Source organism: Myotis daubentonii, chromosome X, assembly GCF_963259705.1.
Source record: "Myotis daubentonii chromosome X, mMyoDau2.1, whole genome shotgun sequence".
Classification (NCBI taxonomy): domain Eukaryota; kingdom Metazoa; phylum Chordata; class Mammalia; order Chiroptera; family Vespertilionidae; genus Myotis; species Myotis daubentonii.
This window is the reverse complement of record NC_081861.1, coordinates 22,340,257-22,355,944: the sequence shown is the minus strand read 5'-3', so window position 1 is coordinate 22,355,944 and position 15,688 is coordinate 22,340,257. Positions and strand designations below refer to the sequence as shown.

General features: G+C 37.6%; 1 protein-coding gene across 1 annotated transcript in view; it reads right to left on the bottom strand.

The window, feature by feature from the left end:
- MCF2 (MCF.2 cell line derived transforming sequence) overlaps positions 1–15,688 on the bottom strand; it is a 94,866-nt gene that overhangs the window by 54,816 nt on the left and 24,362 nt on the right. The gene's annotated exons all lie outside the window — the stretch shown is intronic.

Sequence of the window (15,688 nt, the reverse complement as noted above, 5' to 3'; positions counted from 1 at the left end):
AATAAAACCAATATGAGGTCATCAGGTTCAGATCTTTGCAATGTTCAAGGCATGAAATTTTCTCACACTAAAGTAAGTCCCAAGTTACAAAGAATTAAACTCTTAAGCTTCATTTTAAAGTTAGTTATTTGTACTCAAATTGCATTTATTTCCTGTAAAGACAGAGTTAGGAGGCAGGTTCCTAGGATAGCCGTAAGAGTCAAAGAGAGATAAAATACTGTACACTTGTAGTAAACAATAGAAGAAAAGTAAATTATTAACTCAAATTTTTATTTACATTCAAGCAACATTCACTGACTGTCTTCCGTGTGTCCAACTCCGTGTATTTAAATGAATAAATATTAGGCACTATTAGTATTCTATGTACACAAATTAATAAAATACAATTCACACCCTTCTTGCAAGAAAATGACAAATAGTGGAGTCCATTAATAACCATTAGCTCTATAGCATGATAAGTTGATAAGTGAAACAAGAGAATTAGAATAATATACAACAGGAAGTGGTACCACAGAGCATCCCACACCTAGTAATGTCAAAAAAGGATTCTAAGCATAAGAAGGAATTAATGGGAACAACAGAATGTCATTCTGGTGCATCAAAGTTTTCCCAGCTTCTAGAATACTAACACAGAGTGGGTGGTCAAAAAAAATAATTTCAAAACGAAACCACACAAAAGACAAGAAGGGAACGATGCAAAATTAGTGAGGGATGGACTAGTATAGAATGATAATAATAAACCACCACATATCAAATGCTTACTCTATGCCAAGTATTTCTGCCAATATTATCATAGTTCCTCTTCATAATAAGCATTTGAAGTAGTTAGGCTATCCTCTTTTACAAATAAAGAAAATGAGGTTCAGCCCTAACCTGTGTGGCTCAGTGGATAGAGCGTCCGCATATGGACTAAAGGGTCCCAGGTTCAATTCCGGTCAAGGGCATGTACCTTGGTTGCGGGCACATCCCCAGTAGGGTGTGTGCAGGAGCAGCTGATCAATGTTTCTCTCTCATTGATGTATCTAACTCTCTATCCCTATCCCTTCCTCTCTGTAAAAAATCAATAAAATGTATTTTTTTTAAAATGAGGTTCAGAAAGTTTAAGTAAAACTTGACCCAGCTGGTGAAGCATTAATTTGCACCTGAGTTTGTGCTTATAATCACTATACTACCCCATTCATTCAAGAGGTTCCAATCAGAAAAGCTAGAGGAAAATGATGCTTGGGTGTAGCAATGGGAGACGTGCTAAAAGGATGGGCAGGAGCCAGGTCAGGAAATATCTTGGGTTTTCTTCTGGAAGCAAGGGGAGACTTTAAGATGTCTGCATTTTAGGGGGATCACTCTGGTTTGTGGACTGAATTTGAACAAGACTGAAAGCAGGTGAGCTAGGAAGCCAGGGATGAGGAATTCCTGAACTGGGGCAACAATAACAGGGATAAGGGTAGAATTTGGGAGATACAATCTGCAAGACATGATGATTGAATGTGTCTGATAAAAAAGGAAAAACTAGGAAATCAGTCTCCAGATTTCTGGATGGTATAATCATCACTGATGTAAGGATCACAAGAGAAACCAGTTTTAAGAGGGGAATAATATACTGATTCCAAATTATGGACATGTTGAGTTGGAGCCAGCAGAACATCCAGATGATGTGCATCAGCAAATGTATGTATAAGGGAGGAGCAAAAGAAGTGCGGACTGGGAATGCAAAGTGGAATCTACCTGAAAACAACAGATTAAAGCCTAATAAGTCAAAATATGTCAAGAATGTTTAAAATACAATAATATTTCAGGCATGTTGAAATATTAGTAATTAAACAAAACTATGAAACAAAACTTACTAAGATATTGTGGGGCAGAGGTAATGGGAACGCTATACTTTCTGCTCAGTTTGCTGTGAACCTAAACTTGCTCTAAAACAATCAAGTCTATTAAAAAAATAATTTTCACTGAGGTATAAGACCTAACCTCTTGGGAAAATGACATTTAAAACTGGAAATTTTAAAAATTCATTTTGAAGTGGTGATAAAACATAAAACAATTAAGTGGCAATAATAACTAAAGGGAAAGAGAACTGAGTGTCATACCAGTAAGTAAAAGAGCACAAAATTAAATCAATAAATTAAACAATGATAATAAATAGACACAAATTGGGATGGCTGGCCAACTCTTAAGTCCTCCAGGTGGCCATGTGTCTGCTACCCTCTCCCTTCATGAGAAACTTCTTCCCCTCTGCTATATACTGAATGTTTATGTCTCCCCCAAATTCACATGCTGAAACAAGCCCCAAAGTGATGAAATTTGGAGGTAGGGACTTTGGGAGATGATTAGGGCATGAGGCTGGAACCCTCATGAATGGGATTAGTACTCTTATAAAAGGGACTCCAAAGAGCCCAACAGGCATGGCTCAGTGGTTGAGCATGGACCTATGAACCAGGAGGTCATGGTTCAATTCCCAGTCAGGGCATATGCCTGGGTTGCGGGTTTGATCCCCAGTGTGGGGCATGCAGGAGGCAGCCAAGCAATGATACTCTCTCATCATCGATTTTCTATCTCTCCCTCCCTCTCCCTTCCTCTCTGAAATCAATAAAAATATTTAAAAGGGGACCCCAAAGAGATACCTCACCCCTTCTGCCCATGTGGGGACACAGAGAAAAGACCTTCTATGAACCAGGAAGTGGGCTGTCACCAGACATAGAATCTGTACTTCCAGCCTCTAGAACAGTGGTTCTCAACCTTCCTAATGCCATGACCCTTTAATACAGTTCCTCATGTTGTGGTGACCCCCAACCATAAAATTATTTTTGTTGCTACTTCATAACTGTAATTTTGCTACTGTAAACAATATGTAATTATATATATGTTTTCCGATGGCCTTAGGTGACCCCTGTGAAAGGGTCATTCGACCCCCAAAGGGTTGAGAAACGCTGCTCTAGAACAATGAGAAATGTCTACTTAAAAGCCACCCAGTCTATGGAATTCTGCTATAGCACCCCAAACAAACTCAAAAAGCCTATTACTATTCTCAATATTGGTTCCTAATAAAAGTTGTTATCTTTCAACATGATCTTGCTCTTCCAATACACAATGATTAGTAGTGGGATGAAAATTTGATGTTAGCAGGACCAAAGTCCTATCCTAGGGTTTTTCAAATTAGTGTTGAGGAAAGGAAACTTTAAGAACTACTGGTATTCATGATTCCCACTGCTCAGGAAAGCTTATTTCAAAGTTCAAAGCCAACTTTTATAGAGAAACAGTAGATACAGAGAGTTCCAATGATAATGCACATTCTAAACTCTATTATGTGCATAATGTACGTTTTATTTTATGCTAAGCATGGTACACACTTACCATAATTATTGTAAGAATTAAAATAAATAATGAATATAAAAGTTCTTTTAAATTCTCAAGAAATTTAATAAGATAATTAATAAGACAAGGACAGGCAAGTTTCAGTAGAAATATACTGGAATATGGATAAAGTCTTCCTTAAGGAGAGATGCTGACAAGGGATTTGTGAGAATTCTGGGTCTATTTTTAGTTTGAGAACACTGATTCTATTTCTATCCCATTCACTTTAGGAGTTAAGCCTTTCCTTCTCCTTCACATGAGTAAATTACTAGTATTATTATTATACTTACTTGCTTTTATCCAGCTTATTTTTTCACACTTCAATGGAATTGAAAGTACCCTACTTTTGCCAACACTTAAAGCAAAATTACTTTTATTATTTCATGGATTCTAGGTTAATGTGGTTGCATCTTCTCTTTGACTTTCTTTAATGTCATATTCTCTGGTATTGAATAGGACATCTGTAGATGCAAGACATAGGGATGACCAACTTAAAGCCTAAAATCCTCACCCTCTTCCAAAATTGTGGTGGAGGATACTATGAGAACAGAAAAGGCCATCTGACAACCCTCTACCTGAGGTAAAACCCTGGTCTCTACCCTGCCATTCCTAGGAGAACAAGGCTGTGCCGGCAGCCAGGTCCAGGGACTGCTGATCACATAGCAGGGAACAAAGTACACAGAAGAGAGAAGGAGAACCACTGTCCACAAAAACCACAGGGAAGAGTTTCAGTGGGGTTTGGAAGTATACTGTCCACAAAAACCACAGGGAAGAGTTTCAGCGGGGTTTGGAAGTATACACTTGCTCATAAGTCAAGATTTAATGTCGGCTGTTTATTAAATCAGTTATTGTTGCTATTTGATAAAGCAGTTTAGCCCAAACATTGACAGCTGTGTAAACTGTTTCTAAAGGTAATTCTAATTCTAATCAGATCATTCTTAAGTAAAACTTTCTGATTCGTTTATTATACAGCTTTCTTCTTTAATTCCTTCAAAATGTTTAGTGACTTATCATAAAAAGTTGTATTTTCAAAGAAATCCAGATTTCTCTGTGAAACTCCCAAGATTTTTAAATATGGGAAACAAATTGAAAGTTTGTTAAAACATTAGTAAACACAAATAATATATGGTCTAAACAAAACACATCTATGGGCTACTAGTTTGTAAATTCTAAACTAAAGCTTCATCTATCTGAACATAGGCCAATATCAATATGTACACTTTTCTGAATGTGATCACTGGCTGTGAGAATCTGGAGGAAATAGGGAAATCTTGAGAAATTTTAACCTGAAAGGCCATATAGATTCAAGATGTGTTTGCAGATAGGTATAGAGAGACAGTACTTTTCCTCTATATTCAGATATTCACATAACAAAAAGCTTCAAGATAATCTATTTTAAAGCTAGTATTCATATGAGCATTCAAAGCATGATGCCAGCATTATCCTAATTCCAAAACCAGATAAAAACACTACAAATAAAATTACAGGCCCAACCCCGGCAATGAACATGGAAGCTAAAATCCTATGTAAAATATTAACAAATCAGATCCAACAATGTATTAAAAAGATCATACACCATGACCAAGTGGGAGTCATTCAAAGAATGCAAGGCAGGTACAATATCTGCAAAACAATGAACATGACACATCACATAAACAAACTGAAAGACAAAAATCACATGATCTTATCAATAGATGGAGAAAAAAGCATTTAACAAAATCCAGCACCTTTTTTTTTTATAAACACTCTCAGCAAAGTGGGAATAGAGGGATCATACCTCAACATAATAAAGGTCATATATGTAAAACTTACAGCCAACATCATACTCGATGGACAAAAACTAAAACCATTTTCCCTAAGAATAGAAACAAGATAGTGGTGTCCATTTTCACCACTTTTATTCAACAAACTGGAAGTCTTAGCTACGGTGATCAGACAAGAAGAAAACATAAAAAGTATCCAAATTGGAAAGGAGAAAGTAAAACTTTAATTATTTGAAAATGAAATGATATTGTGCATAGAAAACTTAAAGACTCCATCAAAAAACTACTAGATTTAATATATGAATTCAGCAATGTAGCAGAATATAAAATTAACACCTAGAAATCTATCACATTTTTATACACCAATAATGAATTCTCAGAAAGAGAAACTACAAAACAATCCCATTAACTACTGCAACAAAAACATTAAGATACCTAGGAATAAACTTAACCAAGGAGATAAGACTTGTACTCGGAAAACTACAGGATGTTGAAAAAAGAGATAGAGGAAGATATAAACAAGTGGAAGAATATACCATGTTCATGAATTGGTGGAATTAACATTATTAAAATGTCCATACTATCCAAAGCAATCTATAGTTTCAATGCAATCCCTATTAATATACCAACAGCATATTTCACAGATCTAGAACCAATACTCCAAAATTATATGGAGCCAAAAAAGACCCTGAACAGCTGCATCAATCTTCAGAAATAAAAACAAAATTGGAAGGATTGCAATACAAATATCAAGCTATACTACAAAGCCACTGTAATCAAAACAGTCTGGTACTGGCACAAGAACAGGCATATAGATCAATGAAACAGAAAAGAAACCCCAGAAACTGACCAAAGCCATTATGCTCAATTAATATTTGACAAAGGAGGCAAGAACATACAGTGGAGTCAAGACAGTCTCTTTGATAAATGGTGTTGGGAACATTGGATAGATACATGCAAAAAAAAAATGAAACTAGACAACCAACTTACACCATACACAAAAATAAACTCAAAATGAATAAAAGACTTAAATGTAAGCCATGAAACCATAAAAATCATAGAAGAAACCACAGGCAACAAAATCTCAGACATCTGCTTGCGGATACATCTCCTAGGGCAAGGGAAACTAAGGAGAAAATAAACAAATAGGACTACATCAAAATAAAAAGCTTCTGAACAGCAAAAGAAACCATCAACAAAATGAAAAGGGAGCCCACTGTATGGGAGAACATATTTGCTAATGATACATCTGATAAAGGGTTAATATCCAAAAGATATAAGGAACTTATACAGCTTAATAAAAGGAAGACAAACAATCTAATTTAAAAATGGCTCTGGCCAGTTTGGCTCAGTGGATAGAGTATTGGCCTGCGGACCAGGTCCCAGGTTCAATTCTGGTCAAGGGCTCATGCCTAGGTCGCAGGCTAGATCCCCACTAGGGGGCATGCAGGAGGCAGCTGATCCATGATTCTCTCTCAGGGATGATGTTTCTATCTCTCTCCCTCCCTCTCCCTTCCTCTCTGAAATCAATAAAAATATATATTTTAAATATGGGCAAAGGGCCTGGCTTGTGTAGCTCAACGGTTGAATATCGGCCTATGAACCAGTAGATCACGTTTTGATTCCCGATCAGGGCACATGCCCAGGTTGCGGGCTTTATCCCCAGTGTGGGGTGTGCAGGAGGCAGCCGATCAACGGTTCTCTCTCATCATTGATATTTCTATCTCTCTCCCTCTTCCATCCTCTCTGAAATCAATAAAAATAATCTTTAAATGGGCAAAGGACCTAAATAGACACTTTTCCAAAGTGGACATACAGATGCTCAAGTGACACATGAAAAAGTGCTCAGTCATTAATTATCAGAGAGATGCAAATTAAAAGGACAATGAGGTATCACTTCACACCTGTCAGAATGGCTACCATCAACAAATCAACGAATGACAAGTGCTGGCTAGGATGTGGAGAAAAGGGAACACCCATGAACCGCTGGTGGGAATACAGACTGGTGCAGCCATTATGGAAATCAGTATGGAGTTTCCTCAAAAAATTAAATATGGAGCCATTTGACCAAGTGATCCCACTTCTAGGAATATATCCTAAGAAACCAGAAACACCACTCAGAAAGAAAATATTCATAGCAGCATAATTTACAATAGCCAAGATCTGGAAACAGCCCAGATGCCTATCAGTAGATAAGTGGATAAAAAAGCTGGGTACGGTTACACAATATATACTAAGTAGCTATAAAAAAGAAGGAACTATTACCCTTTAAGACAGCATGGAGAGACCTGGAGAGTATTATGCTAAGTGAAATAAGCCAGTCAGAGGAAGACAAGTATCACATGATCTCATATGTGGAATCTAATGAACAAAATAAACTGATGAACAAAATAGGTCCAAAGACATAGCAGCATGGAACAGACTGATGAATCTCAGAGAGAAGGCAGGGTGGGTAGGTGGGTGGGAAGAGTTCAGCCAAAGAACTTGTATGCATATATGCATAACCCATGGACAAACAATAGGGTGGTGAAGGCCTGGGGTAGGAGGTGGGGACAGGCTACAAGGGGCCAATGGGGAAATAAAGGGGACATATGTAATACTTCCAACAATAAAGATTTTTTTAATGAGCAATCAAATAGCATATCACATAACATAAACAGTATCAGATACATGCATACATCTCACAGCAAATACATCTCGAATCCATTGAGCTTTCCCATTTTGGTTTGGAGAAACTACATTCCTAAATTCTCGGGTAAGCTGCTTGAAGGCTCTCTAATCTGTATGGTTATATAAACATGAAATGGCACAATTTCTATGTTTGCCAAAATCAAACCCTAGATTTTAAAATTGTAAATCATTTTTGAGAACTTATCAAAATAGCAAAGAGATGTGGATAAAAAAGTGTCAGTCTTGTTTTATTTTGTCATTATTTTTTTTAAAGAAAAATAGCATGAAAGAAGAAGCAGTATTGTTTTTAGCTTTATTGCAGGAATTGTTTTTTGGAGTTCCATCATGTAACTGCTTAAAGGCACTCAAGTAAAAACCTAGTATGTTGCCCATTTTCATAAAGCTCAGAGCCATTTCTCTGATCACTCACTGTGCATGGCTCACCCCAACCCTCTGTAGCAGTTCTTACTGGTTCTTCAGGTTCATGGGCACGTAATTAGCTTTCCTTGATCTTTCTTTCCAAGAGAAGAGATTTACTCCCTTCTCCTCATGTGTTCTCTCAGCTCTCCCAGTTATATGGCCTTACAACAGTAAGGACAGTAGTAACAACACCAAAAGGTATAAACTCAATACAGTGGGCCTTGACTTATGAGTTTAATTCGTTCCGTGACGGAGGTCGTAACTCAAATTACTCGTATGTCAAATCAATTGTGAACGAGTGAGACACGTGATGCTGGGCTGATATTGTGGCGTTCACTGTGATGTTCGCTGCGCCAACTAGCAGTGGGGTATCTGAAGCTGGCTCGTAACTGGAATTTTAGCTCGCAACTCAAAGCAAGCAACTCAAAGCAAAAAATCGGCCGAGAGACAGCTCATATCTCAAAAAACTCGTTAGTCAGGACACTCGTAAGTCAAGGCCCCACTGTACATCATTTCACTACAAAAGTGTAGAAATTAACCTTGTTTGATATCTTTTGATAAAAGAGGCAATTCATACACCTTATGCACACTTTTCAGTCATTCTAGTTATTTAAAATTGTCTAAAATGTCTTATAAAATATAAAAGTTTGTTTGCTTTAATATAAAAACAATTTACATTCTTATAGTTTTTTAAAATATGTAGTATAAAGAAATGCAGTAACAATTAGAGGGGACCCTTGACTGAAAGCTTATTACATATGTACTACTTGTTGCAGATATTACCCTATTTAGCTTGCATAACATTGAAGTGAAGTAGGTATGATAGCCTTTTTACAAATGAGCAAACTGAAGCTCAGTGGTGCAATAACTCACCCAAGATTACACCTAAGGAGCAGTGGTACTCAGGCCTTCCTGAATCCTAAGGGCAAGCTCTCTTCAGGATACATAACACTTTTCAGGACATATACTTAACAATGCATAGACTGAATGCACACTCAGACTAGCTGCCTAGCATTTAGGAATGACTTGACATTGATGTCTATAAAATGGGACAAATATTAACAGTCAAATTGTGGGAAACAATCCGATATCATGGAGCCTACTAAACAAAACTATTATAATCTAATATCATAAATAACATAATGTTGAGTTGTTGGCATGTGTTTGACCTTAATAAGGTTCAAACTATCTGTTTAGAAAAGACTGGGGAAAATTTCATGACCTCAAGCTATAGAGAAGAGTTTCCAAGGCCATGATCTACTTACCTCCACGCTCTTCCATACCCTACCCCACACTTAAAGAATACAGAAAGTATGAGTTACTTTACAGATCACCAAAAAACTTGTCAAGTGACCTCAGGGGCAGTACAGAACTGGGAAATACTCCTTCCTTGTGTTTTGTCTTTCTTGTCACATATCCGTTCTCATCTTCTCCTTCTCATTTGGCCACAGTCATTGCAATTTCCAACAAGTAACCAATTTAATTCTCTCTTTGGACTTTAAATCCACTGTACCATCCTTTTGGGTACTACCTATCATAGCCTACAGAATAAGGCCAACTCTAGAGATCCTCAAATGTTAAACCATTGTGTCACCAGATGAGTTTGAGTTTTCTCACTCTGGTCAAGCACTATCCACGTAAGCAAAACAAATTTGTCTTCCACTATAATTCTTCACTCAGGCTTAACCTAATAAATTTCATTTTAAGATATTTGTTCCTAGGGGCCTCTTCAAGTAATTCATTTAAGATAATAATGGACTAATCATCCAAGAGATGCAAATCAAATGACAATGAGTTACCATCTCACACCTGTCAGAATGGCTATCATCAACAAATCAACAAATCAACAAATGGCAAGTGCTGGCAAGGATGCGGAGAAAAAGGACCCCTCGTGCACTGCTGGTGGGAATGCAGACTGGTGTAGCCACTGTGGAAAACAGTATGGGATTTCCTCAAAAAGTTAAAAATGGAACTCCCATTCAACCCAGTAATCCCACTTCTATGAATATATCCCAAGAAACTAGAAACACCAATCCGAAAGGATATATGTTCATAGCAGCACAATTCACCATAGCTAAGATTTGGAAACAGCCTAAGTGCCCATCAGCAGATGAGTGGATTAAAAGATGGTGATACACCTACACAATGGAATACTACACTGCTGTAAAAAAAGAAAGAATTCTTACCATTCACAATAGCATGGATGGACATGGAGAGCATTATGCTAAGCGAAATAAGCCAGTCAGAGAAAGATAAATATCACATGATTTCACTCATATGTGGAATATAATGAACAACATAAACTGATGAACTAAAATAGATCCAGAGACACAGAAGCATCGAACAGACCATCCAACCTCAGGGGGAAGGCGGGGGGTTGGGGGAGAGATCAACCAAAGGACTTGTATGCATACATATAAGTATAATCCATGGATACAGTCAGTGGGGGGGGGGGTGAGGGTATGTGCAGGGGGGATGGGAATGAGCAGGGAGAGGTCAATGGGGGAAAAAGGATTCATATGTAATACTTTAAAGAATAAAAAAAACTTTTAAGAGAATAATGGAAGAAACAAAGAAAGGTAATAAAAACATATGCTTTTGAATAAGGCCCAAATATCATCTCCTTTATAAGACCTCCCCCACTAACTAGAAGTTCTTTCATATTAGTTCTGTATGAACATGTCCTACCTTCTCTACTAGATAACTCTTTCAGTTCAGTAGCCACTCCATATTTACCTTTGTAATCTATATTATGTGTAACACAGTACTAGATATGTCTATTCAATGATTATTTGTGTACTGTATTTATTTGTGTGTATAATATATATGTACATATATATTTAAAACTAAGTTCAACTCGCCCTGCCCTTCTATAAGTGAATCCAGGGACCATCACACACAGGACAGCTAAGCCACCTCTCTCTTCTGTGTGTGGGGGGCGGGGGGGGAGGATTTGGACCCTCAGGGCCTCTCCCTGTTTGGCGTTGGCCCATTAACCAGCCCTTCTTGGGTGATGCATTCCTACTGCACCTCCAGCCCTGTTTGCGAGCTGCTGGAAGCCAAATACATTATGCCAGCCCCCCCCAAAAAAAATAAATAAAACTAAGTTCAGCACTGAGAATATATATATATATATATATATATATATATATATATATATATATATATATATATGAATTAGGTAGGAACTTTCTGAAAGCTTAAAGCAGTTACTTTTGATAACAAAAGTACTAATTGTCAGTTGTACCCAATACTGCAAAGCACCTACACAGGCATTTATTGTGCACCACAAACTGTCTATTAAAAGTCTGGACCTATTATTCCCATAGACAAATTTATGTGTAGAGCTGAAGATACCATTTTGTCAAAATAAAGATTCATATCCTAAACTGTAATCGTAAAATAGCATTCTGTGATAAGAGCATTTTTAGAATATAACACATTTACTCACCCACTGATGATCACTTCAGTAACAAAAATCCTTATTCGTTTTTTCCCTTATCATACTTTTGATTCCAAATGTCATTTTTAATGTCTGATTTTTACTTTCTTATTTTGTGTGTGTGTTGTCTCAGCATTTTTAATGATCAAGCATTACATTTTAAATTATGTCAATAATGCTATCTTAAGTTTTGAAAGAAAACTGTTGATAACCAGTTAGTTGTTAAATAAGCTAACTTTATTTCGCATTTCCCCAAAATATATCTAAATACAACTTTAGAAATTTGTTGGGAATTTAGTATATAAGTGAGCTAATGAAGGTAGGATTTTAGGTAGAAAAATGTTGGAAACATATCTGCAAGGAGAGATTTCTAAATTCTAGCCTATAATGAAAAGTCAGTCACTCTTTTTTTTCCTTAAAAATATAAAAAGTTATCAACAGGCTAGAATTCTATATCTTTAAAGTTTTAATTTGGAGAAGAATTAACATGAGAAAGACTGAATTATTAACCTTTACATTTTTTTCACTTATATAGTAACAACCAGGAAAGGCTTCCTTTTTAAATACTGATGAAGTCATCTCCAGACCTTACCCATTATATCATACTCTACTTGACCATGGTGAAAGACTGAATCCTTTTGTCAGAATTATTTTAACTAGTGACTTAAAGCTACTCTGCCAAACGATTCAAAATTGTTCATACAGTCTTAAATAACTGACTAACAGTACTTCCTCATAAAAACTTGATTACATTTAGATTTTGAAATTACATTCTATGTTTCCCTATGTCAACATCACAGTAAATCACATCAATGCAATTCATGCAAATACAAGTCTTGATTCTCTTATCTGTCCTTAAAAGCCCCATTCAGCAGTTTGTGCTATAGCACCATGCTGCAGCATTACTGCACTTGAACTTGGGAACAGGCTTTCCAGGACTGCAGGCAGAGCCCTTACCGCATTCCTTCTGAACCTCATCTTGCCTCTCGGGGGAGTTGCTTCTGCCATCTCGTCTACACACAATAACACTCTTCTTTTCCAATTGTCAATGAAACATTGATGAAATATGAGCTGCTTCTTGGGTATTGAAAAGCGGCAGCCAAAAATCTCTATCAAACAAAGCTACCGTTAGCTGTAGCTGCTTCCATTACCAGCGTGGCAGCACTATAAGAAAACCACTATCCCTGATTAGTCAGCTGACAAATCCTTCCCTGCTGCTCATTGTAATTCAGAGTTGACACATCCCCAATTACTTAGCCTGATTGAACCTCATGGATTAGCTTATGCTGGACTTCTCAAGATAGTCAGGCATGTCCTGAGAGTGGAGGAAAAAGAAAAAAAGACTCTCCTCCTAAGGGCTTGATGGGACTGGCTTTCTCCTCTGCTCAGTTTGATTTTTAAGGTGGAATGCTAAGAATCTTTGTGAAGGTAGTATTAACTGATACCTTGATCCTTTACCTACCTTGGTCTGTGACTTAAAATTCAATTATGTTTTTTTTTAACTAAGTTCTCTTATGTGTTTAAGCCTTGTGAAAGTTTACAGATTTTAATTTTTTTCCTGATAATAATCTAGAAAGAACATAACATGCAAATTTTTTAAGATGGATATGATTATCACCCAAATTAATATTTCCCCAAAATATGTAACTAAAAAAGCTTGTCTCCTATCATGAATTATGAAGTATACCTAATTGCATAGCGTATTTTGGAATCTACATATTGAGATCTTCAAATTGAATCATAAAATTATTTCAGAGACATTCATTTAAAATAATATACCAAAGACAGTTACACCTATCTATTTAATGACAATTTTCACCAGAATCCTTTCTGAATGCTAACTTTCGCTCTTGAAATTAGTTTGTATCCAGCATTTACCTTTATTACAAACAGTGCCAAATGGCTATTAATGGTTGAGATACAATTAATGTGCTCTTGAGTATAGGTATAGAAACTACCGCAAGCAGAAATGTTTAAAATGTTAAAAAGAAACACATAAAATAATCTATAGCCAGTTACACCTATAACCCCACTTCATGCCAGTGCCATCAATTTGGCATTTATGAGAATAAAGGTACCCTGATTGCCCAACTCTTTGCTGAACATGGTTCATTCTTCCCCAGTAAGACAGCATTCCTAAAAAAAACAGAAAGGTGAGCATTACCTCCCCAAAACAAGTCAGTATTCCTATGTTAATCCCAAATCAATAGGATCACAACTGAGTCCTATATTTCTCTTTTAGGAAAAACAAGACTCTATTACAAGCAACCAATTTGATTAATACAAAATAGCTTTACTTCATTTAGCCCCATTGATGGGGCTCAACAGTATATGGAGGGTAGATTTACTATCCCCAAAGAAATTTTACCTTTTTCTTAAAAACGCTGAATTTATTTGTCTGTCCACAATTCATTTGGAAATTGATAGAAAGCAGGAGGGGAAAGGGCACCAACTGAAATTCATGAAAATTCAATTTTTGCTCTGCTTCTTTTTATTATTTAGCTATTTGACCTCACATAACCTGTCCAAAGTGTGTACCTCCATGTAATTCCCTCATCTGTAAGACAATTATGACACCTGCCTAGAGTACTTAACCAAGAAATAAAGAGAATCAGAGAGAACCAAGATGACGGCATAGGTAAACACCTGAACTTACTGCCGCGCACAACCACATTAAAACTACAACTAAAAGACAAAACGAATATCATCCAGACCATGGGAAGCGTGGCTGAGTGGAAATTCTACAACTAGAAGGAAAGAGAAAAGTGCATTGAGTCCAGCAGAAGGTGGAAGTATGGAGGTATGGAGGCACGCGAAAGGGGCTGGCAGTTGGGTACACTGTTGTCTTTTTCAATCAGGAGGAAGATACAAGCTTCCAACTTCTCTGAACTCCAGCTGCGGTTGAAAATTTGGGGACCCAGACTCATACGGAGAGAAACAGTACTTGTCTGGCATCGGGCTGGAACGTGAAGGCAGCTTCCTCGCAGAACTGCTTGCAGTATTCATTGCTCCTGCACGGGGTGTGGGACACAGACCCCAGGACCTCTCCAAGGCAAAGCAAACTGGCAGCCATTGCTGTTTGCTCCACCCTGGTGATTCCCTGAGACCCCGCCCCACCCAATTTACATCCCAACCCAAGCTGTGCACAGAGGCTTTTGCATATTAATGGCCTGGCCTTTCTCCGCCTAAAAACCTGTCAAACTGTAGCTGGGTCAGAGAATCCCAGAGATTCCAAAAGAAGGCCTAAGGCTCCTCAACAGCCTGCATTATTTCACAGCGGCCCCTCATCTGGCACCTCCAAACCCCAAACAAAGAGGAGGAATCTGCAGATCTCTGTAGCTTCTGCTGGGTGGCCTCAGGCAGTGGTTGACTTTGCACCTCCTTGGAGATCCAAGAGCCAGTCTACCCAGTGGTCAGAGGGAGACCATCCAGATTACAACTCTTCACATCCATAAGAGACACACTCATGGGGCAGACTCAGTGAGCACCAAAGCCCCACTGAAGCAACTCCTGCCCCATAAGGGTGTCTCCAGCACAGAAGTTCTCCCATTGTAGACACAACTGGTCCTCACAGCCAATTGGCCTGGAGGTCAATTCCTCCCAATGATACCAACAGCAATCAAGGCTTAAATACAACAAGATTCTGCACACAGCCCACAAAGGGGTGCACCAAGAGTATCCACCTCAGGTAATTAGGGAGGCTGAACCACTGGGCCCTATAGGACACCTAGCACACAAAGCCACTCTATCAACACAGGGAACCAGCCAAAATGCAGAGATAAAGAAACAGGTCACAAATGAAAGAAATGGAGGAAAGCAAACTACTGGATATAGAGTTCAAAACCACGGTTAAAAGGTTACTCAAGAATCTTCTAGAAACCTCCGAGAAATATAGTGAGATATGAAAAAGGATATGAAAAAGGACCAATTATAAATTAAGCATACACTGACCGAAATAAAGAATAATATACAGAGATCCAACAGCAAACTAGGGGATCCCAAGAATCAAGTCAAAGATTTGAAATACGAAGAAGCAAAAAAA